The following is a 27,377-nucleotide window of genomic DNA, read 5'->3' as shown; positions in this document are numbered from 1 at the left end:
GCAGACATGTAATTAGTTGAAAAATCTATAGATGAGACTTTATCTTAGAAGAAAAATAAGTTCATGGCATCGGCTTAAAAGCTACAAAGTAACAAAGTGATCCCTTCGAAATGGAAACTGTATTTTTAATGCATAAGTCTAAAACAGTATAGTCCATTAACGGCAGCAGGACACAGAGAGGACAACCTCGGGCTTGTCAGTCAGAAAGAGCAGCGCCACACCAGGGCAGTGGGCCATTCTGTCACACAGATCACAGCTGATAAACACTCGTCACACATTTTGGTTCTCCTCCATCGAATGAAAAACTATGGTACCAAATAGGTTTTTAAAAGCCCTATAAAAATAAGTTTTAGAATATAGAGTGCACACACTACAAATGATACTAAAGGAGGCTGGTATTTTCAATGGTAGGTCTCCAGAACCCTTGTTATGAGATGTTGCTTTCTGAGTAGGAATTATGAACAGAAGCTATCACAGGAATCTAAAATTTCCTTTAAGCCCATTACAACCATTAGCTGTTAGAGAAAACATAGACTCAAGTTTCTACATTTTTCCACAAGCTGTAATACTTGGCCTGAATTATCTCCATGTATAACATATTTCCATATTACATTTGTTCAAGGAATCATTTCATAGAAAAAGTGGATACTGTCTTCATAAAAAAACCATAATAACATGTACAATAAAACAAAGCTAGTCTGCAATAATATAAATTATGTTATGCTTATTTGTCTGAAGCAAAACAATACAAATGTGTATATTATTGACTGCATTAAAACTTTATCCTTCACAAACTGCTGAGGTTAACACCATCACTGACTCCTCAGGTCTTGAAAATACATGCAACGTATTATTTATAAGTCTCAAATGCAAAAATAGAGAATATGTTTAGAAGTCATACATGAAATAGTGTGTTTGCTGGCACAGGGGAATGGCCTGTGACACTGTCCCTAAACCGCCATCAGGAGATGAGAAAGCAAATGCAGAGGCAGAAGCCCGTGTCACTTCACACATTCCTTCAGTGACACAAGGGAGCTGCCCAGGTCCAGAGCAACTTTAGTAAGGCTCACACCTCCCACACTCTGCATCTTGTTTTAGTGGCGTGTGCATAGCATTGGTGATCATAACCTGAGGCACACATGTGCATACTTTCAAGGAGACCAGTAACATGCTCCTGGTCCAAATATTCTCTTCCAATGGTTTCGCCAACCTCAGAACAGATAGCATTCTTCTGTGGAAGGGTGAGCATAGAGTTTTGATTCAATCTTTTGTTTGGGAACAAAACATGAGACAAAAAGATGTGAAAGTCTGATTTTAAATAAATAAACCCAACTTTTCATGTTGTACACTGGAATTTTCTGGAAAAAAAATGAAAGTAGGTACTGTGTCTATTTTATTCATCTCTGTATGCCCCACGCCATAGAAGACACAGTATTCTTGAAGGATTAGTGGAATGAATGAGTGAAGAACTGAGCAAAGCAGAGGTACCATGCTAGAAGTCCTCCTGATCTGAGATGATATGTGCTTTGAGCTATCATCGATTGATATGTTCAGTTTCTTATTTAGGACCACTTGAGATGAAGGATGCTTATTTGAAAAATGGTGATATGGGTTGGTTAGTGACTTTATAGGAGAAATAAGGTCCATATGGCATAAGTAGTTATTAGTAGAGTAAATTAATAACTTAATTTTATTCATTTTAGAGCATACTTACAGATTATTTTTTAATCCAAAGTTTTGTGTGAAATGTTTCAGTGGGATAATTAAATGTGTCGAAATTGCAGAACACTGTACTATTTGTTAGGATTTCTTGGCCTGTTTTAATAATTTTTATCTCCATATACTTGTTAATTTCCTGACATATTTATATTGGTATTTATAATAGGGAATGAATCATATAGTGAAATCTATTTCCAATAACCAATAAGATAAAGCCTGTGTTTATTTGGGCAAATACATTGCACTTATCATCTCATAGATTGTTCTTTCCTAATTTAAAATGTCCACCCATTCATTTATTCAGTCCTCCAACAAGACTCTATTCTGGACAGAGGGGCCTCAAAGAGGAGGAAGACAGCATCCTATTAGAACAAGAAATAAGTACCATGACCACTTTTAGTGGCAGCGAAGTGGCCCAGGACAAATTGACGTCCAAAGCCATTCCACAAGGCCAGAGAGTTAGCTGTAGTTTTCAGCTGCATGATCATCACTACGCTCCCAAGAGCTGCAGCCATGCAGCCATTTGTGTCTTCCCACTGATGGGCAAGGGTGTGGTTTGTGGGTGCAGGAGGGTGCAGAGGGCTAATCTTCAGATATTTTGCTTAATTGCATTTGAGCTTTCAAATTTGATGTGGTACAGGGTTGCCATTTTTACTGAGTAGTTTATAGAGTATCCACTAAAATTTGTTGCAAAGGAAATGCCTGTATTCTGCATTCTGTCAATTGGGACCGACAAGCATTGAAAAGGTTAATGATTGCCATTCTACAGATTTTTTTTTGATAGGCAAATCTTTGTAATTGTTCTTTGGGTGTTCCCTATGATGTTTTGTCATTAATCTCTGACATGATGTGTGACCAAGTCTTCTCTAATGAATCATTTCAAAAATGATGAAATCAACAAATATTGATTTAGTGCTTATTGTGGGTAAAGCTCGTGGTAGGCCATGTGAGCAGTAAAAATGGGAAGGCACTTTTAATGTGCCCTCATACAACTTGTGATCCAGTTGAGGTACAACTAAAAGTAACTAGAAGGAGCATTAGAGAGAATATATCTAGAGTAACATGGTTTTTAGGAATGAACAGGTAATTCCCCTGCAAGAGGGTAGTCCAAAAGTAAAATTTGAATTAAATCTTGACAGGAAAAACAGCTAGCTCAAAGGGAGCTCATTCGGGCAAAAAAAGAAGTTGTGAGCCTGGCCAGATATGACCAAAGATGTACATTAGCCTAGTTCCACGAATGTATTTGTTAACAGAATGTTGTTGCCTATTTTTTGTATGTGTTTTTAGTGAATTTTCCTTACTTGTCTCTTTGAGCTTTTTCTGAAATTGCTGTTGTGGCTAATTCTTCTCACCTGTAGAAGTTAGTTATAGACAGGTTTTTCCTAGCCCTGGATAGTCAATAATTTGATCTTTACTGGTGGTGGGCCCATTTATCACAGTAAGTTGTCCTTTCACTATACATATTGACTTTTATTTATCAATACCAAAGTCCATTTGTAGCTCATCACTAAAGTTCTTGGATATTTTCAGTAGTTTTTGAAGATGCATTTTAGAGCTTGGCAGAGAGATACTTTTGACGTCAACATAGTGCAAGCGGTCGCTGGGCTCGTCCTTAACTCAAAATCAAGTGTTCATTTCCTCTGTAATGGATTCTGAAATAGTCTGCATTGGGGGGGGGCGAGGGACAAAAAAAGACAGATTTCTCCTGACAGTTCTACCACTGAAAGATGTAGGGCTCTTCCATGTACTCATCACACACCTCCACATATTGACAGCTGGAAGGCCAGTGTTCTAAATATCTGTAATATCTCTGGTAGCTAGATAGAGGGAGGAGTCTGTGCACTTTGGATGCATGTGTCTGACTATGGTGTGTGTCTGATGAGTGGGATTCTTCTAGATCCTAAACAAATGAATGGTGCAGCCGTAGACCATATGGAATCGGTAATTTTTAAACCACATTTAAGAATATCTAATGAGGAAACCCAGAAGATTGCATAATAAAGTTTCAATAGAAGAATTTACTATTAAGGTGATGATGGGGTCATCAGTGATTACACCCCTTCACCTCTCTCTGGTCTCTATTTTGGTTTTGGTTAACCTCTAAAAATTTTCCCTGTCCTTTTCAAATCAATTACAAATAGATGGTGTTAACTCTTAAATGTGGCTAGGCCTAGGCAGCAAACAACCCCAAAGAGGGTGACTGCTGACAAAAATCTCCATCTCCCTCCACAAATAGTAACTTGGACTTTCAAGTCAGGCCAATGTGTAGTATGTAGAGAGCCCTTGTTAAAAATCCATATCATTTACAGTGTGAACCCAATCTACAGTCCAAAGAATGTTTTCAATATGGTGACATATATGATTTAAAAATAGGTTCCATCCATCATATGAAAGAACTTTTGGGGAGTATTTTAGATATTGATAAGAAAATCATTAATAAAAACACATAATAGTTTAAAATATTGGTCAAGTGAACAGAATAAATCATTGTAGTAGCAGATAAAACTCAGACAGAAGTCTTGATCACATCTTAAAAAATAACATAGAGTTTGCAGAAATCAAGAAAGACTAAAAGACTGCTCAGAATTGTGAAATGAGCAATGGAAAAGAAGTCAAAGTCCTGAGTTCAAATCTGCTAGCTCAGTGCAGTGGCCATATTGGGTGATAATTTAGATCTCTTCCCAAACGTACAGTGTTAGTATGAAGTCAGCTAAAAAAATCTTTCCAGAGGCTTACAAGGAAAAAAAAAAAACTATGTTAAACTCAGGTAGAAGTAAATACTAATGCATTCATTCCTCACAAATCACAAAAGACTGCAATAGATTTTAAATTAGAGGGAGATACAATCAGTGAAAAGATTAAATGATAACACCAAAATTGTAAATAAAGAAGATATTGTTTGAACAGACCCCAAATTCAGTTTATAAAACAGTTCTCTCTGGACTGATGTCTTATCAGGAAAACATATCTACCTAAGGAACTATGTACATAGTAACCCTGCTTTAAAAATATCTATACTGAGATATTTTTAGGACCTCTTGATTCTATTTGAATAGCATGAGCCACATCCTGCATCAGATTTTAGGCTTATTTTGCCTTCAGCATAGATTGGAAACTGGAAAAAAATATCATATAGATATGCCCAAAATTAAATAAAATATTTAATGCTTCTTTATAATTGAGAATTATTTTATGAACAAGTTCATCATGATGGATTAACATTAGACTTTTATATTTTTGCAATCTTTCTGCAGTTGTAATCTGATATGAAATATTTTTTCTAGATGACATTTTCTAATATACACTGCTTTAAGGATGACATATTTTTTAGTTGATAAAGAAATAAACTTTCCAAAATGCTGTGAAGAGTAACTATTATTTTGGTATCCTTCTGAGATATATAGAATTGAAGTTATTATATTTAAATATTTGGGGATATATATATATATGATAGATATCGCAGGATCAAGTCATTGACTATCTAAGGAAAAAATATGTCTATGGATAACTTCTACAGGTGAGGTGAATGGCTAGATCACCCAACTGATTTAGCAGAAGATAAAGGTGAATGAGAAAGAGGTGTTAATTGTTTACTAAATCTTTTAAAACACTGCTCCATTCCTCTGAGATACAGAAATTCCTCTTTTATCCAGGATGCTTGAGCAATGGGCTGCTTTGGTAAAGCCTATAAACAAGCAAAGGTAATACATAACTTGCCTCATGTGAGTCACAAGGCAGGTACTCAGAGTACTTATGAGATGACTGAGTGAAACAACAAACAAATATTTCTAAGAATTTAATGTAGTTTAAGGGAGAAATCTTAAGGTCAGGCCTGGCATTTATAGCTCAAACATACCCCCAAAACCCAAAATTTACTATTAATGTCAACAGTCTACATAATGAGGGAGATTCTATCTGTCTTATTTCTGAATGAAAAATAAAATTCCTCACTGTGAAGCATCCAAATATATGTATTAATTTAAACAAAAATGAGTATCAGTAATTTTATTATAGAGATAAATTTCTGAGTTCCTAGGGGAGGGTGGATGATTGTACTGTGAGAAATGTCAATAGGACCCAGACGAGTGTTTTTTAGTTCCACCTCGACTCCTAAGAGTGTGGCCTTGAGCATGTCATTTCACTTGCTTGGAATTTTATTAGTAAAATGAGATAGTTGGACCAGACAACCTCCTTGACATCTTCTGGCTCTGAAACTCAGATATTCTGCTGGTTCAGAATCCAACATAAACCAACCACTCCATATATCACTAAACAGGATAACAAGGCCGTGCATGGCTCCTACACTAGCCTTGTAAATAATAAACACTCCTGAGGCCCTTTCTGAATGAAGTGCAATTGTTATTTCCGTACAAGTGGTGATGGCCAATCTCACTGAGGAACAGAGGAAATCACAGCAGCTTCAGAGACATACATCGCTAGCTACAAATCCAGGGTGAGGCAGCCCTATGGATAGATGACCAAGTAAGGACTGAGGCTACAGTATGGCTACTCCTAAGAACAAACAAGGTGAATCTTGGGCATGGAAAATCATTCATTACATGTTTATCAATGGTGCAAAACAAAACAAAAAAATCTTTAAAACCAAACCTTACCTTTTTTAGAATCATATTTATGCTGTTAATTCTTTTAAACAACCCCTCTCTTCAAAATCAATTTGGCAACTGCAGACTTCAGTATAAGAGAAATCATCTTAGAATAAATTAATTTGGTCTGTGGAATAATTGCAAGAAACACATGTGCAGTGAAAAGGCACAGGCCTGGATATTGGATGGTCTGGATATAGGATGGTCTAATGCAGGGGTGTCTAACCCATGGCCCACAGGCCACATGCAGCCCAGGATGGCTATGAATGTGGCCCAATACAAAAATCATAAATTTACTTGAAACCTTTTTTTTGCTCATCAGTTTTCATTAGTGTTTCTGTATTTAATGTGTGGCCCAAGACAACACTTCTTCTTCCAATGTGGCCGACACATGACTGGCTCCATCTTGGCTTCAGGGCTCCAGGCTTAAGAAATTCTCAATTATTGTTTGTCAAATGAGTGGACAGGTTTATGGACAGGTGTGGTGTTCTTGTGGAATTGTATTTTCCTCAAGTCAAATCTTTTAAAAAAAGAATCAGTGGAGTCCCAACTCTTTCTATTCCTTTTATATGTAAGGATGGTGCCCATAAAGTCATTTGTCTTAGTCAAGCCTGGCATGACAACTAACAGTAATCAAATTATTTAAACCCTCAGACTGAAGCAGACTGTTGAGACATATTAGATGAAGGACAGAGAGAGTATGACAAAGGAAATGTGTGAGTTGAGAAGTAGAAAGAGAGAATAACAAGGAACGATCCAACTCTTTCTCTTTTTTCCACTGTATTCCCCCCCCCACCAAAAGGGTAGTTGTCAGAGTCATCAATGAGAGGTTTGCTTGAATTTCTACATGTGCTTTTTAAGGGTACCATTTCTTTTGCAAGGACTGGTCTAAGGAGAGGTGATGAGTCGATGAGAAGTCCCCCCTTTTTTTAAACATCAAATCAAAACAATTTCTATGACTTTAGTCCCTGAGCATTTTCTGCATTAGTCCTTGAATTTATTCTGAGTCAATTTATAGTGAAAAAAAATCTCAGGGAAGCATTACTTATGTCATTTTTATACTTATCTATAATTTAGTAGAGAATTTCTAGATGCAAGAAATAAACTGGTCAGATCAGCAGGCTCAATCCCTGCTTCCTATTTTAAGCCATAGAGATAATTATCAAGACACAGGGACTCAGGAACATCTTATCTGAAAAGACCCCTTCATCACTAAAAGGAAGCATTGATGATGAATGACTTCTCACAATGTACAGAAATGAACTCCCACACCCTTCATATAGTTTAGGTTTTCTGCAAAAGCATTTGACGTTTTTCATAAGGGCCAAATCCTATGGTAATACAGAAATGCATTAATTTTACTGTTTAAGAAGTTATATATAGAAATAGATTCCAAAGAAGAAAACAGATAGATCCTCATGTATCCATAAATTGAAGAATAGTCAGTAAGAGAGAATCCTAAGAAGAATTTACAGAAAACTTCCCAGCTTGTATTTGAAAAGTTAGAAGTCAGGAAAACAAGAGATCCTTCAATCAAAAGAGCATCAAGCCAGCATTTAAGATTAGAGATAAAGATGATTTATACATGAACTTAAGATAAGGATTCACTGCAAAGGAAATCTAAACCACAGAAAAGTCTACAGTTACTGCTAAGAAGAGAAAAAAACCAAAAACATTTCCCTCTTGAATCAGAAAGAGAAGAAACTGTCATATGGGAATACCACTGGAATTCATAAGGGCAGCAACTTTTCCATAGGCCAAACCTAAGATGGCACCATCAGAGAACGGTTGGCAGGCAGTCTCAAATTCCCAGCTGATAGCCATTTCTATCTCAGGGGAAAACCTTTGTCTCAGATGGTTAGTCAAGTGTCAGAACTCTTTTATCTCCTAGATAGGAAATAGGGAATAAGAAAATCAAATTATCTAGACTATGCCTTTGTTTTCTAGTTTTTTTGCCACATTACATTAAGAAGTAGGCAAGGAAGAAGAAGTCTAAGTTACCATATTTTATATCCTTAGGTTTGGTTATTCTGAATGTGATTTATTTTTATTTACATAACATTGAAATGGTACGCTAGTGTACTTGCTGAAATTGAATGAAAGACATGCTTGGTTGCTAATAATGTGTTTTACTGTTGTATTATAATGTAATTAGCAGCAAGCATCACCCAGCACGTGCACCTGCACTGAACACAGAAAGCATAGGTGATCTGTTGGAATTGTGCTTCTTATGGTCAGTCATGTAAAATGCAGTGACTCATTTTTAAATACTAATTTTGCTGGGGGAACAATCAAAAGATGCCTTCTCAAATCCTTAAGCTGTGTCACTGTGTAATAGTTAGTATTTGTACTAATACATCTAAGAGATGGTTTTTCAAAATATAGAAATGACTGTGGTAAGTAGTAGAGTCTCATCTGGATACCAGACAAGCCAGTAGCAACTATGAATATAGAATAACAAAAACACGTGCAAAGAAAGCAAAGTTTTAGACTTCTGGCTAAGATGAAGGTGTAGGTAGATACACTTTGCTTTCTTGCACAATCAAAAGAAGGACAGAAACAAATTTAAAAACAAAAAATAATGAGAACTACCAAAAAAACTGAACTGTATGGAAGTCCAACAAACAAGAAACATTCATCCAGTCTGGTAGAAGGGGTGGCAGAGAGGAGTTGCAGCAAGGTGGTGGTTGAAAGAGTGGGTGGTCCCACATTTGCATGCAGATGGAACAACTGGGGAGTGAGGCAGGCTGTACAACCCTGGGTTCCAGCATAGGGAAATAAAGCCTCAAAACCTCTGGTTGTAAATACCTGTAGGGGTTATGGTGGTGGGAGAAACTCCCAGCCTCACAAGAGTTTGTGGGAGAGATCCACAGGGTTCTAGAAAGTATACAATCCACCCATCTGGGAATCAGCACCAGAAGGGCCCAATTTTCTTGTGGGTAGTAGGGGAAGTGACTGAAAGCCAGCCAAGAGCCAAGCATGCAACATTGTTCCCTCTCGGACCCGTCCCCCTCATACAATGCCAGGAAGCAGCTATGTGGGTTGCCCTGCCCTGGCGAATATCTAAGGCTCCACCCCTTACTACGTAACAGGTGTTAAAAAATATGGCCCAAATGAAAGAACAGATCAAAATTCCAAAAATAGAACTAAGTGATGAAGAAATAGCCAACCTATCAGATGCACAGTTCAAAGCACTGGTAATCAGGGTGCTCACAGAAATGGTTGAGTATTGTCACAAAGTAGAGGAAGAACTGAAGGCTATGCAAAGTGAAATAAAGGAAAATCTATAGGGAACAAACGATGATGGGAATGGGACCAGGACTCAAATCAATGATTTGGAGCAGAAAGAAGAAATAAACATTCAACTAGAATAGAACAAAGAAACAAGAATTGAGAAACACGAGGAGAAGTTAGGAAACTCGGGGACAAATTTAAACATTCCAACATCTGAATCATAGGGGTACCAGAAGAGGAAGAGGAAGAGCAAGAAATTGAAAACTTATTTTAAAACATAATGAAGGAGAACTTCCCCAATCTGGCAAAGGAAATAGACTTCTAGGAAGTCCAGGAAGCTCAGAGTGTCCCCAAAAAGTTGGACCCAAGGAAGCACACACCAAGGCACATCATAATTACATTACCCAATACTAAAGATAAAAAGAGAATCTTAAAAGCAGCAAAAGAAAAGGAGACAATTACTTATAAAGGAGTTTCTATGAGACTAACAGCTGATTTCTCAAAAGAAACCTTGAAGGCAAGAAAGGAGTATCCAAATTCATGAAAGGCAAAGACATCCAAGATTACTTTATCCAGCAAAGCTATCATGTAGAATGGGAGGGCAGATAAAGGCTACCCAGATAAGGTAAAGTTAAAGGATTTCATCATCACCAAGCTCTTATTATATGAAATATTAAGGAACTTATCTAAGAAAAAGAAGATAAAAAAGATGAACAGTAAAATGACAACAAACTCACAACTATCAACAACTGAACCTAAAACAAAAACTAAAGAAAACAACTAGAAGAGGAACAGAATCACAAAAAATGGAGATCACATGGAGGGTTATCAGTGGGGAGAGGGTGAGGAGAGAATGGGGAAAACATACAGGGAATAAGAAGCACAAATAGTAGGTACAAAATAGACAGGGGAAAGTTAAGAATAGTATGGGAAATGAAGAAGCCAAAGAACTTAAATGTATGACCCATGGACATGAACTAAGGTGGGGGAATGCTAGTGGGAGGGGGGTGCAGGATGGAGGGGAATAAAGGGGAGAAAAAATGGGACAATTGTAATAGCATAATCAAAAAATATATTTTAAAAGAAAACAAAATTTTAAAGAGTAAATATGTGGATAAAGGGAAACAAGCAACTATATAATCTAATGAGACTTTCAGAAAACTAGGTTTACCACAAGAGAGATATCATAATCAGGGAACTAAGAAGTAGAAAACAAAGGGCAGGAGACAAAAAGATACTTTTAGATATGACAGTATAAAATAGTGTCCTAAATTAGTATAAAATACTCCTCTTAATAAATTTTTACAAATCTTCCGCAAGAATACATAGTAAAATTTGTAGGATTTGAGAGGACACTAAGGTATATGAAATGTTAGAACCTGATTGGATGAACTACAGAAACAAATCTGAGTGTGAATCAGTGTGTATACAGGCTGTATACACATTCTAGTAGAGCAAATCCTGGGAAACATTAAAAAAAACATGATTCACAATATATGTAATAAGAATATGGTCCTTAGCTACCATTTGCTATGACTCAGTGACATGAGCTGATGTGAAAATGTAGCAAATGGTTAACAAAAGGCTGGCACTTTAGTGAGGGGATATCTGTCCAGAAAAAGTCCAGCCACTGTTAATGTAACAAGAATGGTTTGCACAGCATCAGTGTAAGCTGGCAGCCAAGGAGAGTGGACTGGAATGCTCATGAGTGAACAATGACAACTTCACTGTACTAGTCAGAGGGGTGGTAGATGCTGTTGAGTGAGCATGTTACTGTGTGGCCACTAAATTCAGAATGACTGAGCAAGTAGTGCAACAAATCTGCATCAAATTTTGGGTTAAGCTTGAACATTCTCCCATGGAAACTACTCAGATTATTCAGAAGGTTGCAGGTGTGGGCGACTGGTGATTGGCAGCCTCATCACAACAATGCACCCACTTATGCATCACATCTCATGTAGTTTCTTGGCAAACATCAAATGACCTAAGTGATTCAGCCCCCCCATAGCCCATATTTGGCACTTTACAAATTCTGGCTTTTCCCAAAACTAAAATCACCTTGAAAAGGGAAAAGATTTCAGACTCTTAATAAGATTCAGGAAAATATGATGGGGTAGCTGATGGCAACTGGGAGAACTGTGTCAGGTCCCAAGGTATTTGCTTTGAAGGGGACTGAGGCATCACTGTCCTGTGTACAATGTTTCTTGTATCTTCTTCAGTAAATGTCCTATTTTTCATAGTACATGGCTGGATAGACTCTGGGCAGACCTTATATAGTATCAGAACATATCAAGAAGAAATTAGGAAGACCAAGACTCCAGTAAGGAAGTAAAATTTAAAGAAGAATGTGACTGATATTTGTAAAGTTGCCAAGAAGTTACATATACCCATGACTGCCATTTTCTAACCTTTACTTTCTCCAACCCCTCAAGATCATTGTACTTTCACCCTGTTTTTCATTGCCAGAATCACTCCTCTATTTTAATAGTCTGATAAGATACGTTTTTCTCTCCAGTGATTCTTTAAACTGAGACAAATCGTATCTCTAAAACCAAGGTTTAATCATATAGCTTCTATTTGGAAAAACCTACAATTACTTCTAGCTTCAGCAATGAGGGGTTCTGGTGCCCTGGAACTGAGGAACTTTGGGGATATAGTGTCAACTTACATCTGGAGGTTTCTCATTGGATGCTGCCCCTGGCCTAGTCCTCCCCATCTCAGACTCTGATATTATAAACTGTAGTTGGATGCGATTGCTCATTGTCCCCTAGTATGCTATTTATTTTCCACATCAGTGTTTCTGTGAAAATTCCCCAGCTTGATATATCCTCTTGTCCCAACCTCCAATTCTCTGCTTGCCAAAAATGCTCCTCCGTATTCAAGACCCAGCTCAAATGACACCTTTCCCTGAAGTCTTCATCAGTCTACTACTTAACATTAATTTCCCTCCCTCTTTCTGTGTTTCTCAGCACTTAATTTGACCTGTGTTATTCTTCTCGTCCCATTCTTTGGTGGTTGTGTCTATTTCACTGGGCCACGTTAATAAGGAAGAAAGATATTTTAGGTGCGTCTTGAAATTTTGAGGCTGATGTCATGAGGACAATTTTACTTCTCTACAATGGAACCTCTGGTACTACAATCAGAAGACTGAGCTGGAAGAATCGTAGGCCTGACTGAATGTGTCAATTTCTGTTAACCTCAGCTTGTCTTAGACAGCTGGAAATTCATAGACAGTATGTTTGTTCCATAAACATGATGGGTCCCATGCTCGTGAGACAGCTTTCTTATGGGCAGGACAGTGATGGCTAGGGAAGTCTATTTTTTCTGTACTGAATGAAATTATGTAGACATTGAGTGAACCAAGTTGAGCAAAATTGCTAGCCAGCTAGGTCAAAGCATCATTTATACAACACTCACTTTTCCTTCCTTCAAAGAATTTTTTAAAATAAGAAATACATTGTAAAATATTATAGCTATGCCCTACAATGGAAGGGAAAATTCACTGATTTTCACTTTCTTTTCCTTCCCCTCATAAATCATAAAGTTAAATTTACACCAGGGATTTTATTTCCCTGACTCAATGTGCAGGCATAAAACAAATTTTGTTCTCATAGGACATCCCATTTTTGTTTCATTAGTTCAAGGAAAGGGTCACTCAATTTTTAAAGCATTTGGTTTGATCTTTGCTATGATTCATGCCATCTAACATCCATAGACATACTATATACTGAAATGTATCTTATATATAAAATGTGTCTCCATGGACCCTGTAATGGTTGTACCTTCACATAAAGTACGCAAAAGCTACCTCACTGATGCATGAGCCTTGGAAAGCAGACAAGAAAAAGAAAACACACTTATTTGTTGCATAAACAATTTTTGTTTCACCCAAGTTCTTATTTCAAGATAGATTTTTTTTCTTTTTATGAAAGGCAAAATGCCTCTGTGGAGATGGGGGTGAAAATACTCTTATAAATTCGCCCCCAAATATAAGGTCTACATTTATCCTCATTATATTTTATATATTTCTATTCTATGTTTAACCATCTCATTGATATTTCATTCTACAGAAAGGAGGTGATAAAAAATTTTTTACTAATGTAATAAAGGAAAAAAGAAATAAAGATGACTTGTCATAATTTAACTAGATAAAAAAAATTCTTGTGATCTTAATGTAAAAATAGACTATGTCCTCCAAAGGAATACTGAATTATGGAAATGTGATTTTTACATAATAGAACCATTTACACTTACCATTTAATCATATTAATCCTTCTTACATATATTTTTGTTCATATGCTTTTTTGTCTCTAAGTCCTTTCCATGAATCAGTTAAGTGATTTTAAAAGGTTTTCTTACTCTATTGCTATTGAGGGGCTTCCCTCTCTCCTGCCCTATCCTTTAATAGCCAAAATTTGATTTTCCATACTGGATATCTACATGCAACCATGATCATCAGGCTTTGCTTAGAATCTCCATCTCATCATGAATTAAAGATCACATAGATTTATTCCTCAAAAGAACAAATAGAGATATTTGGTTGAACTTGTTTTGCTAAATGATGGTAATTATTTTATTTTAAAACCCTAAAGATCTTAGGAGGCTCAGACCAAGCACAGAGCAGCTGGAATATTAAAAATGGCAGCTTACACAAGAGGAAGCAGTTCTTTCCAGGGCATTTCTCTCACATTTTTCCCCAGGAAAGAACTTGTCCAACTTAGAGGCATTCAGTACACCCAGAGTGAGGAGGTAAGCAACAATGCTTTCCATTTCACTGACAAATCTGAAACACAGATCAGATTGGCATTCTTCCCAGAATAAACGGCCCCAACATTCCCCCCATTCTGTAGGATAGAATCTCAGAGATTCCAGTCCACATATGGCATAAGACCCTGCCCTCCAGTCAGCCAGCTAGTTATCCATGGAAGTGGCTCAAGGCTGACACTCAGATTAACTGGTTCACACTAATTTACTTCACACAGATTCCATTTATCTCCTAGAAGATCCCCTGGCAGCAGTTTATAATGGCATATCCTAGGATGCCTGTCTGCATGGGTTTTTGAAGCAGCAGTGCTTGATGAATCTAAGTCCAGAAAACAGTTCACAGATTGAGGAGTAGGTGCAATCAGAAAACATCAAGAGGCACAGCTGGGACTTGGTAACTTGCTTGACTGGTCAGAGCAGCTGAGCATTCACTGTGTCTGCTTTTCTGCTGACTGCTCACTGCCATTGGGACGAATCAGAGAGCCACTCCCCCTTTCCTCTACTACTCTCCCTCCAAAGGAAAAAGAGAAAAGAAAGCACATCACTATCCAAGTAGCATGTGCAGCTGTAGGGAAAGCTAATTTGACCGCTTAACCTTGACTCTCCAACTACAATGATATTGCTGATCTAGGTAAGATTGCAATGGATAGTTCTAAGGTTAAGATGCTGGATATTTTCACTAGGCAAATGTAGTTAGAAAGCATAAGTGAAAGTGAACTCCGACACATTTTATTTACTTTCATCAGTGAAGTCCAAAAAGCCGGCTAAGATGACATGCTTGGCGGGCTAGTTGGTTACCTTCTTGATGCTTGGTCTCCTGTCTCTACCATAGAGCTTGGGAAACATGCAATATTGCTCAGTATTTGTGTTGAATGCATAAATGGGTGGATGAGTGCACAAACAATCAAGTTGCTCTTCTCTATTTGGCATTTTAGAAGTGTGGCAAACCACTCACTATTTTTATATTAAGGCATAAAATACTGAGAATTCTAATGATAATATGGTCAGTATCCAAAGGCAGGAGGAATTGAGAAAATCTTTTAATGGCAGTGAAACTAGCAGAATTACACAGTAACAATTCAGTGGCAAATCTACCAAAGCAGTGAAAAAGCACATTTAGTACTTAGAAGGTTAAACACTGGGCTGCAGTAGCTGGTTGATGGGGAAAAGCAGGATTAAGGCTTTTGCATGAGCCTTGACAAGATCGTGTTGCCTGACTGCTGCCTTAAGCTTTGAAAAACAGCTGGGATCATCTTCTTATAAGCTCCAACTCAAAGATGTTTAAGCAGCCCCCAATCCAATTAAACAGGGGTAAGTAGGAGGAAGAATTTTACTGAACACCATCATCACATTTTTTTCTTAATGAAAAACAGTGTAATTGCAGGTTACACAGCACCTTAATCTCACATTAAATCTAATAGATTGCTGATTTATACAGAGCATGGCAGTCCCAGCTTTTTGTATTGGTGTGCTTAATTTTAGGTCATTATCCTTTATTATGTGACTTGTAATCCTTAAAGCCCATGATTGTGTCTGGATATTTGGCAAGGATTGCACTTGGCGATACACGGGTTCTACTTCTAAAGGTGATGATTTAATTGAAAGATACAGTATGATTAGATGTTGAAAGAATTATATACATCACCTTTCTTTTGTAATTGGCTAGTTTCTTATAAGTGTTTCCTTTAACAAACACTGTTTAAAATCACTCTTCACTTTTTCACAGAGACTGGAAAAAAGAGCTTTCACGACTGAAAGACGAGTAGCTTATTGTTATGGAGATGTACCGTCAGTGAATAGCCAATTCAAACAAAACCCTGGCTCACCCACAAACCCAGTAGTCCTCAGGTTACTTATTATTTTTGTGTCTCAGTTTCTGCATCTACAAAATAACAATACTAATAATGATTAATAGTAATAATTTTACCAGATGCATAGAATTGTTTTTACAGTTAAGTGAGTTAAAACATAATAGTGCCTAGACTAGTGGCTAGACAGCAGAAAGCCTAAATAAAGTCAATATTATTATTTTTTGTGGATATGTCTTTGCCTAGAAATGTATGTAATGGCAGGATGTCCAGCCTTCAGATCAAGGTTTTTTTTCACTAGCAACATAGTAATATTTAAAATTTCTCTAACCTCATAATAAAATGCGTATCTCAGATATATAATCTTGAATTTCACTTAAAATGATAGAAATTTAGAAGATAAAGGTAGTGCTTATTCAAAAAAAAATAGTTTAAGGAGGCATGTGGGTTTGTATTCATTTGATAATTTCTATAACCAAAGAAAATCCTGCACAAAATCATCTGTATTTCTCCCTTTTCCTATCAAGCACACTGAATATAGAAAGAAGTAATGCTTACTGGTTTCTGATAATGCAAACAAACTGAGCACCATCACTTGTGCATGATTCTTGATTGCCAGTCTTACTGGTTTCCACGCACATATAATGTGCCAGTATTGAAATCAAAAGTCTAGATCCAGCTCATCCCCATCAAAGGCCAGGACATTTATGAGGGTAATCATTGGATGGAGTCCAAACCTAAACACAGAAATAGGGGCTTACTTGTCACTGACATCCCCCTTCTCTCTCATTTCTAGGATAGATAGCACCATGTCAAGAATAACAATAAAACCTTTCCCTTGAACATCAAGTTAAACCACGAATAAAGCATGCTTACATCCATCTTAATTAAGCACAAAGTTGAAAATCCTATTTATTTACTTCAGTTCAATATTATGTTTCATAAACATAAATCATAAGTTAAGATTGTTGTGTATCCAACTCTGGCAGTAACTAAAAACAAATCTAGTCTGATCCAGATAGTTTTTACTGCTGCTTCTCCTGCCCCATACGTACAATAGATCAAAAAATTGATCAGATCACTATGTGGTTGATGCCTTTGTAACATCAGCTGAACTGGATCAGAGACTTGGTGATCGGCAAGATCTCAGCAAGTACGTTAGGTATTAAGTGGTGCCTTGCTTTTGGTCTTTTACAACACGCACTTCAGGAAATCTCATTAAGGTGAGCTACCAATGATCTCAATGTTACAAATTTGAACAAAGTTTCAAAATAGAAATAATAAGAATTGAGACAAGTTACTCATAAGGGAAAGAAAATCAAATTGCTGTTTCTTTTAAGACTTTATTTTTATTTTTATCTTTTTGTAGAAAGAGGGGAAGGGAGGGAGAAAGAAAGGGAGGAAAATATCGAGAGGAGTTCCCTCTCGCACACACCACCACCAGGAACTGAACTGGCAACCCAGGCGCGTGCCCTGACCGGGAATCCAGCCTGCACCCTGTTGTTCTGCAGGAGGATGCCCAGCCAGCAGAGCCGCACTGGTCAGGGCAGACTGTCATGAAATTGTGATGACGACAGTTCACCCCAGAAAATGAAAGAGTAACATATTTTAAAAATTTACAAAAAAAATTGAACTAAGGTTTCCTATCAAGTAAAATTGACCTTTAATTATAACAAATGTTGGAGAGGTTGTGGGGAAAAGGGGTCCTTAGTTCACTGTTGGTGGGATTGCAGACTGGTACAACCACTATGGAAAACAGTATGGAATTTTCTCAGAAAAATAAAAATCAACCTGCCTTTGACCCAGCAATTTCACTGCTAGGATTATATCCTAAGAATCCTAAAACATTGATATCAAAGAACCTATGCACCACAATGTTCATAGCAGCACAATTTACAATAGCCAAGAGTTGGAAGCAACCTAGGTGCCCGTCAGTAAATGAATGGATCAAAAAATTGTGGTACATATACACAATGGAATTCTATGCAGCAGAGAGAAAGAAGGAGCTACTACCCTTTGCAACAACATGGATGGAACTGGAAAGCATTATGCTGAGTGAAATAAGCCAGGCATTGAAGGACAAATACCATAAGATCTCACCTTTAACAGGAAGCTAAACAACAAAACAAACAAGCAAGCAGAAAAAAAAAGACACTGAAATAGAGAACAAGGGGACAGTGACTAGAGAGGAGAGGGAAGGGAAGTTAAGGGGAAGAAGGGGGAGGAATTTGGAGGAACAAATAGGAAGGGCACAGGGACAAGAACTAAGGGGGTGGAAATGGGAGGGAGGTGGAGAGCAAGGGGCGGGGGAGGCTGGGATGGGAGAAATAGACAAAAAACCTATACTTGAAAAATAACTAAATAAAATTAAAAAATAAAGGCTTCAAGCTGATATGAGCATGCAATAACTTAAGTAATGTTTCCATTGAACCTTTCCTAAGAGTTTACTAGAGAATGAACTTTTGACATCCAGCATAATTAAAGTAACATCTGCATAAGAACAAGAGGTAAGCATTAAATACAGGGGTGGGCAAAAATAGGTTTATATCATACAAATAAATAATATGATAATAAATAGTAATACAAGAATAAATTCGGTGTTTCACATATGCACAACCGTAAACCTACTTTGCCAATCTCTGTATACCTTTACCTGTAGGACTTAGACTGTGTGTGTCTGTAGAGACATGACTACGGCTCTGACGATGCAGGGGTAGAACGTGAAAAACCTGGAAGGGAGCGGAAGGATGTGAAGAGCACGTAGGAAGCCAGTGAAGCTCACTGATTATGTTACAACTGTTACCTGGGATTAAATAACATTTCACAGTAGACGCTGGGAGAGAGGGAGCCGAAGTGGTCCTAGCAAAGTTATTTCAATATTGCTCATAGTTGAGAATGAATCAGCAATGGCACAAAAGAGATGTTACATAAAGACATTAGCATGAAAGTGAGCATTGTAACAAAAAAAATAAACTTTTCCAAACAGTCCCCTGTTTTCCCCACAAAGACAGAAAAGGACAGAGGTTTTGAGGAAAATCAAGTTAAACAGACTATAAGGGGAAAGATGACACACATTTTTCATATATTTGTGCATTTGCAATGTTATCAATAAATGTCAATAGTTTATTAATGTATTAGAAGAAAAATATCTGATTGCTCAAAAAGGTAGAATAAAAACAAAGTAAACCAAAAAGTGAGAAAAAATTAATATATGTAATAAGTTAGAAAATAGTGAGAAAAGAACAAAGACAGAAATTCAAAAGCTGTTTTTTAAAAATAATCAATAAAACCAATAAGCCCCTAGCAACTCTACTCAAGAAGTAAGAAAAATTCATAAATACACAAAAATTTTTTAAAAGAGGGAAATAACTATCAATAGGAAAAAAGTTTTAAAAAGTCATGAGAGGACAATGCTCAAATCTCTACAAATTTATCTGAAAATCTAGTCTGAATGTAATATTATGGAAAAACTGCTAGAGCTCAAAAGAGCAAATGAACAGTTACCATAGCAGAATGGGGAAAGAAACTCATTGGACAAAATTTAACACCCACTTATGTAAAAACACAATACAACAGAGTCATTAGTTGTTTTTTCACATGATGAGCTATACATACCGATTCAGCCTGACGACTGGAAGACAGCATCCTACTTAACAGAAACACCAATGCCTTTCCCATCAAAGTAAGGGAAACAATAGGATGCCCACTATTCCCAACTATCATTAGAGACATGGTCAGGAAAATGAAAGTATAAGGCATTTTTTATCATGAGATTCAATTATGTATCTTGAAAGTCCAAAGAATCTATGAAAAGAAATAGAGCCAAAAAGAGAACTTAGTAACATAGTATGGTGTATTTAAACCAGTAGTCTTCAAAAATACAAACAAAACCCATTAGAAGATATGAAACATAAGGCTGCATTTACAGTAATTTTAAAAATAATAAGAAATGGATGAGACATATATGAGGAAAATTCTAAAGTACTCCTAAAAGAAACAAAAGTGGATTTGAACACCTGGCAAGATACACCTTACCCTTGTAAGAAAAAGCTTGGAGCAAGTAACTGAATTATTTAGCTCTCTGAATCTAGACCTATGGCCTAATGTTATTAGAAAACAAAGTAAAACAATATAAACAAAACCAAAAACAGGTTCACAGGTGTTAAATAAAAGAGTTCGCTAGAGAGGAAGAGCATGGCCTTAGAGCTGAACTCGTGATCTGGTGTTCAATAAAGTATACTCAGTCTCCTAAGAATTGTCATTATCACATGAGAAAACAGACAAAAATGTTTTTTATTATAAAGTATTATTATAATGTTTTATATTTATTTTTAAACATAAAATTTAAACAGAGTGAGAAGTTTCATCAAAACACCTGGAAAATATTTGTTAGAAGTAAGTTGCATGGAGATCTCACAGTCTGACTTTGCAGAGTGACTACGGCAACACTATTGTATCATTAATCCCATAAACAATGAGTGCTGGCTGGGTGCCAGGTACCGCACAAGATGTCAGGGACACAGTGGTGACCAGTCTCTGCATTTCACTGAAAATCACTGTATTTCAGTGGTAATATCTGTATTTCAGGTTTCGGTGGGTCTAGGCACTAAAAATCGACCACTTTCAAGATGACTGCTCACCAAGGGGTAAACAGGCAGGCTGAAAAACCAGGCCTCTCAAAGCAGACTGGAACCAGGAACATCCAAAATTTCCTCGTAGAAAGTACTGTCTTAGTTCCTATTCAATGCCACGCCTGGAATGAATGCACTTCATCCACTTGTTCTTCCCTTGCCTTACTCAGCATACAGTTCTGAGCCTCAGAAAATTAATTGATTGACTGAGCTACAGGCACCTGCCACCCCTCGGCCATACTGTGGTAATGAGAGAGGAATTAATCTGGCGGTAGGTGCTTCAGGCACGCCTATGGCGTCTGAAGTAGAAGGACAAATGAATTTATTCTCCCTGCAGAAATGCACAAAAGAAAATGAAGTGCTTTCCTGGCAACAATGAGTGTTGGGCAGCAAAAATGGACAGAAGCCACTGAGGTCCCAAGGCTGATATGATAAGCTGCATGACTCCTTTGTAATTGACCACTTGGGTTTGTTTGCTGTGTAAGTCTGCTCTGAATGTGAAGCAATCTTATCTAATGAAAAATCACAAGCATAAAATTGGTCCTGGGGCACTCATCAACTCTGCTCACTCCCTATAGTAGTTTAGAACTAGATGCTGATCATCTCCTCCCTAAATCTTCCTTTCCTTAAATAAAATAATATATATTGGCATTGTTCCATATTCCTGACCTTCCTTCTAAATGTACCTGTGCTATAGTGTCTATCAGAGGTAAGACTTCCAAAAAAGAAGAGATATGGCCAGGGCCACCACACGCTTGTAAAGCAAGCCTGGTAGGAGAAATTGAGCTCTAAGATGCAATGTGGTTAGTTTTCATCTCACACTGGGCTTGAGATTCCTGTTGTGCCCCCAGACCATGTGCAGAATTTTGACTCACTTCAAAGAGAGCAATTTTGAGAAGAGAGAGTTAGTCACCAAAAAGAGAAAGCAAGATATTAATCTTTGATAAGTAACATTTACTAATTTATAAAGGCAATGGGAATTGGGATGAGGTGAAAAAGTAAGCTCTGAGGGAAGTATTAGTAGTGAATGCTAATGATTTTCTGACCCTGTCACAAATGGGCTTTGGGGGAAAACAATGCATAGATTGATTGTAAAAACATTTCACATTATTTGCAAGTTTATAAGTGAATATCAGGTGAAAAAAAGTTCTGGCCACTGAACAATGGAACAGCCATTTGCTGGAAGTGACTTAGTCACAAGTGGTTACAGAAGACATTTTTAGAATTCAAAGTCAACACAGAGAGATTAGCACAGTCAGCAATGCAAATAGTGATTACATTTTTTGTGAGTATCTCCTTCACTAACACAGAGCAGGGAACGACAGGCAAGAAACCCTTGAAAGAAGCTGGAGACACTTAGAGAAGAAGGAACCCACAGCTGTGCCCTGAGCATAAAGAAAAGTTTGTGGCAACTAAGTATGAGCAACAGTGCGTTATTTATTCTTAGGGATTTTTATTTCAGTCAACATTTAGACAGGCATGGTTGATGCCCTTATAGACCTTAGTGTTTAACAGGGAGGAGACACTGAACAGGAATTGCAGCCATGCACGTGCGATGGAGGTCGTGCCGGGGGCTGCAGAGTGCCTTGGAGCACGTGGCCAGGGCGTGTTGGATCATTTCGTTTCTCGACAGAACTAGGATGTAGCAGATAGACTCTGTTTAAAAATGATTAAGTCAATTTTCAGAAAGTTTGGTTATTGACACATACACAGACACATTCTTTATATGCATCATGTCCTTTAATCCTTAAAACAACCCTGCCAAGTAGGTCCATGCACCCCCATTTATCGAGGAGGAAATGAAAACTTCAGGTAGTTAAAGTAACATACCCTAACACATAGTCAACACCAGCGTGGTCAAAAGGGCACTGGTTTCAAAAACAAGCTCATTTGAAAAGTTGGTAATTATTATTATTATTGTTTTTTATTGTTGTTATTATATTAAGATACAGAGGTCATAGACTGACAAAGAATGGAGAGGCCTCTCTTAACCAAAGGAATTAACTTTCAGTAATTAACATATTAGACTTGTTCTCCTAGTGATGTAAACTACAAAGGCAGGGAATGACACTGCCCACCTGTCTTACAGGGCGGGAAGTATCTACTCCTGTTCAGTTGGAAATCAGGAGACCTCAGGACAAGCAGGTATTTCAGGTGGTCAGTGGGAAAAGATGAGAGGGGAAGGAAATCTACTCAAATCTCTGCTGCTTCCAAGGACCTTCTTAGGCACCACGTCACTGGTCCTCAGAGGGTGGGCTCTGGACCAGCAGCATTAGCATCACCTAGGAACTTGTTAGACATGCCAACCTCAGGCCTGACCCCAGACTTACTGAATCAACAGCTCTGGGTGTGGGCCCAGGAATCTATTTTAACAAGCCTTCTTGAATATGACAACCACAGACTAACTCTCCACTCTAGCTTTGAGATATTTTTAAGTGCTTGTGTAGCTTTGTATATGTGTGTGAAGAGACATGAAGGCAGAGATCACTTAAAAGACTGGTTTGCAATTTGTTTTTATCACTTAGTTTACAACAAATGACACTGAGTTAGAAGCGGTTAGTGACTGAGGTTAAGAGAGCTCATGGGAAGGTCTTTTTCTGTAATTTAAAACCCGAATGACAGAGTTCTAACCACCCTGTCAAAGCTACTCAAACTCTGATTTGGGGGTTAGACATACTTTTCTTCTCCCAGCTTCTCCCTCTCCTCCATGGCAAATGTTGGTATTTCCACAGAAGCAATGGTGAGAAAATCACCATAAACATGGGCTGCAAACCTACTGTACATTGGAATCACCTGGAACAATTTATGGACGTACCTATGATTGGCCCAACTCACAGTAAGTTAAATCAGATGAAGGGAGGAGGGTGTAAAGCTCAGGTGATTCCAAATAGTAGCCAGCACTGGGAACTATTGACTGTAGCAATTCCACGGTGATTAAATTAGATAGTCTGTTTACAGCCCCTATCATAGTACCAGGCATATATAGCAAGAGTGTAATTAATGTTCCTTCTTAAATCTTTTCCCTGCTCCACAAAAACATTGAGAAAAGGAAAGGTACCAATTAACACCTTTTTCTAAGCAGCTAGAGTCCATGTGCCTCTCCACTTCCTGACCTTACATAATACTTAGTCTTTGCCAAAGTTTCCACAGCTCCTTATATTTCATATTTTATTGCCAAATGTCTCCTACTTGTATATTGTTTTTTACTGACCTAGATGTAAATTCCTTGAAAGCAAAGAGTCAGTTATTATAATAGATTTCAAAATTCCCTCCTCTCAGGATCTGATGTTCTTAACCATTCTACAGTCTCCCCCCCCCCCTTCAATGCCTACAACATGTAGCCACGGAGCTCCTGATCCCAGAACGAGCTTCTTTCTACTGAAACACTCAAGCCTGAATCGTGATCTATAAACTAGATTCTGTGTCCAACTCCAGAATATGTTGCCAAATCCCTAGGTCCCAGATTCAGGCCCTAGGATTTCCTAGAGTTAACTGTCCCTTCTGCCATAATTTGCTTTCCTTTTCATTCATGCAGGTAATTTTCATTCATGAAGATACATAGTTACCTTCCTGGGAAAATTGCTGGTGTCCTCCTTAGTTAGTAATAGAAACTCCATATGTCAGAATTTTAATTAAACCAGAAAAACCTAAATTTAATTAAATGCAATTGTTTATTAAACACTGTTTGGTGGCAAGTACTGGGGTAAGTGTTGAGGAAGTAGGCATGGTGAGATGTAATCTATGTTTTACAGTTGCTTCCCCCTCTCAAGGGTCTTGACTAGGATCAGCAAACTTTTTCTTAGAAAGCCAGATAGTAAATATTTTAGACTTGTGGTCCATATAGTTCCTATTGTGTAACTATACAACTCTGCAGTTATAATATGAAAGCAGCGACAAAAATACATAAGCTAATCAGGGATGGTTGTGTTCCAATAAACCTTGTTTTCAAAAGCAAATAGCAGGTTGGCCCACAGGCTGCAGTTTGCAAACTCCTGGTCTTGACCATTTCTAGTTGACTCATCAGCAGCTGAGCCAAGCTTCCATAGCACAGTGATGGTGGTGATATTAACTGAGAGTTCACCAGAACCTCTGAACCTAGGATTATAACATAACAGTCTCCTCCTATCTGTATTTATTAAGCATTAAATTAAACATACAACTTACTTTCTTCTCCTTCAAAGCCCCTCTAACCACCACCCTGGTACAGCAGAAAAAAGAATGTGTTTTGACTTCCTCCATAGGGAATGGTGAAGAAAATGGATAGAGATTCTATACACACACTATCTTATCAGAAACTAAGACTTCATTCTAAAAGTGCTATAAATCAAGAAGAAGAAGAAGAAAGAATTAAAGCACCATTAACTTAAGGAATATTTGTTGAGCATCTACTATAAGTTCTGGAATTCAGTTCTTGGAGATGGAATGGCAAATGAAACATACATGATCTCTATTACCTATAAAGACTAGAATCTTAGTAGGGAGACATACAATAAATACATAGACATTCAAAAAGTATAAATAATAACTAACCACACACGAAAATCAATGATCTGAAAGAAAATCATGGGGTGCTATGAGAATGAATAATGAGTGAACATAACAAAGCTTGGAGGGCAGGCCTCTCTAAGGAAGCAAACTTTAAAGTAAGGCCTGAAAATGGGTAGATTAGGTGAAGATTATGTGATGGGAAAATCACAGGATGAATGGGTGCCTTGCAAACATCTGAGACTGTCCTGAGCTCAGCCCACTCTGGGGACTGGTGTGAAGCCAGTGTGAATGAAGCACAGACAGAGCGAAAGACCTGGCAAGGCACTGAAGCTGGGGAGGTAGAGGGATCAAACCGCAAGCCTAATCGAACTCATTAAGGGTTTGTATTGTATCCTAATTGCAATGAGAAGGCATTGAAATAATTTATGCAGGGAATGGCATGATTAGACTTACATTAAAAAAAAACATTCTGACTGTTGTGTAAAAACTGGCTTGGAAGGAAAAATTGATCAAGCCTACTCTCCACCTTTCTCCTTCTAGTACCTTCTCTGGAGAAAGTGCCTTGAAGCAACTGTGTACATAATAAGGAGATGAGTAAAGAGAAAAGTCTTATCTCCCCTCCCCAGGGTATAACTGGACACATTTATTAACTTAAATTTTTTTCCCTGTGCAAACACACAATGATAATTCTATATACAAACCTATCTATGAATCATAGAGTCACTATATAAAACAATTAAGATCCAACCGTTAAATAGTCTGGGCAAGGAAAGCAGAGAACTAGAGGTAGAAACTTTCTTGACATGGATTCTGCTAAAAATAAAGAAAGCTATTAATGAGGGGTGGTAAAACAGATGTAAGGTGAGAATTATGATACAGAAGAAGACAGAATAGACAGACTCACTTTCTCTCTCTCTCTCTCTCTCACACACACACACACACACACACACACACACACACACTCTCTCTCTCTCTCTCTCATTCACTCACTCACAGACATTCAAACACTGTTTCCTGGTCAGGAAGCTTCTGATCCTCTCTGACAGTTGGTCTCCATTTAGTGTCATGGTCCTGTGAGATGAAGGTGAGGAAGGAAGGGAAGTGGCCATTCGGCCATCTGCTGCTGAGCAGATTCAGAGAAAGGACACAGTGTGGTTATTTAGAATATCTTGTAAGTGTCACCTGATATTTTTAGGCTATCCCCAAATAAATTTTTCTACATCTCTCTTTGCTTTTGTGTGTGTGTACCTGTATGTATAAATACACAAAGACACAGAGTCAGTATTAGTTAATCTTATATTGGTGACAAAGCTGTACATTTACGATTAGCATTGTAACTTCAACTGCATAGTATATTAATGTCTCACTAGGCTCATGGATGCTAGATATTCTCCACTATTTGTTTACTAGCTTGTCAGAGTTATTCATCAAGCACAGTGTCACAAAGCACATGGTCACATCTCATATGTCTGCTTCAAGGGCAGGGCCAATGTGACCTTTGACTTTTTTGTTCACAAAAGATAAAATTATTCCTTTGGAACATTGCCTATTTGCACAGCCACCAAATCTATTATTGAAAAGTCTGTTTTCTGCACATTGCTTGCTAAATGTTTATAGCTAATTTTTGGATTGACAAGATGTCAAAATATTTTCAAATCTTTGCTGGAGTGAGTTTTTAACTGCTTCCCTTTCCTTAAGTTTTATGAAATGAGACACTGAAAATAACCAACTGGTTTAGAAAACTCTTTCCTGGATGAAAAACCTGTATAGAAGAACGCTCCCAGATATATTGTGTTGGGTGGTATATTAAGGCATTTATCTCTCACTTATTTCTCTTCCCGAAGCAAATATGAACTAGTAAATATCTAACGGCACTTGGTTGTACCCTCCTTTGCTTTGGAAATCTATGACCACCACATTCAGGGGGAGTCAGCACAGGCAGTCCTAGTTCCTGCCGAGCACAGAAGCCCTCCAGGAAGTAGTGGAATGCCTAATGTGGGCTGGGAGACACAAATCACAACCCCCCCCCCAAATAGTCAACAGCCAATATCATGTAAATCTCTAGAAATCTTATTTTTAAAAAAAGAAAATTTAAAACCAAGGACATTCTTTTGAATACCTTCCTGCAG

At 37.6% G+C, this 27,377-nt stretch overlaps 1 protein-coding gene across 1 annotated transcript in view; it reads right to left on the bottom strand.

Moving 5' to 3' along the window:
• WDR72 (WD repeat domain 72) overlaps nt 1–27,377 on the bottom strand; it is a 199,119-nt gene that overhangs the window by 7,232 nt on the left and 164,510 nt on the right. The window lies entirely within an intron of this gene.

The sequence above is a fragment of the Artibeus jamaicensis genome, unplaced genomic scaffold (assembly GCF_021234435.1).
Source record: "Artibeus jamaicensis isolate MK-2021 breed Jamaican fruit bat unplaced genomic scaffold, CSHL_Jam_final contig_548, whole genome shotgun sequence".
NCBI lineage: Eukaryota > Metazoa > Chordata > Mammalia > Chiroptera > Phyllostomidae > Artibeus > Artibeus jamaicensis.
The sequence above is the reverse complement of the archived record's forward strand: the minus strand, read 5'-3'. Positions and strand labels throughout refer to the sequence as shown.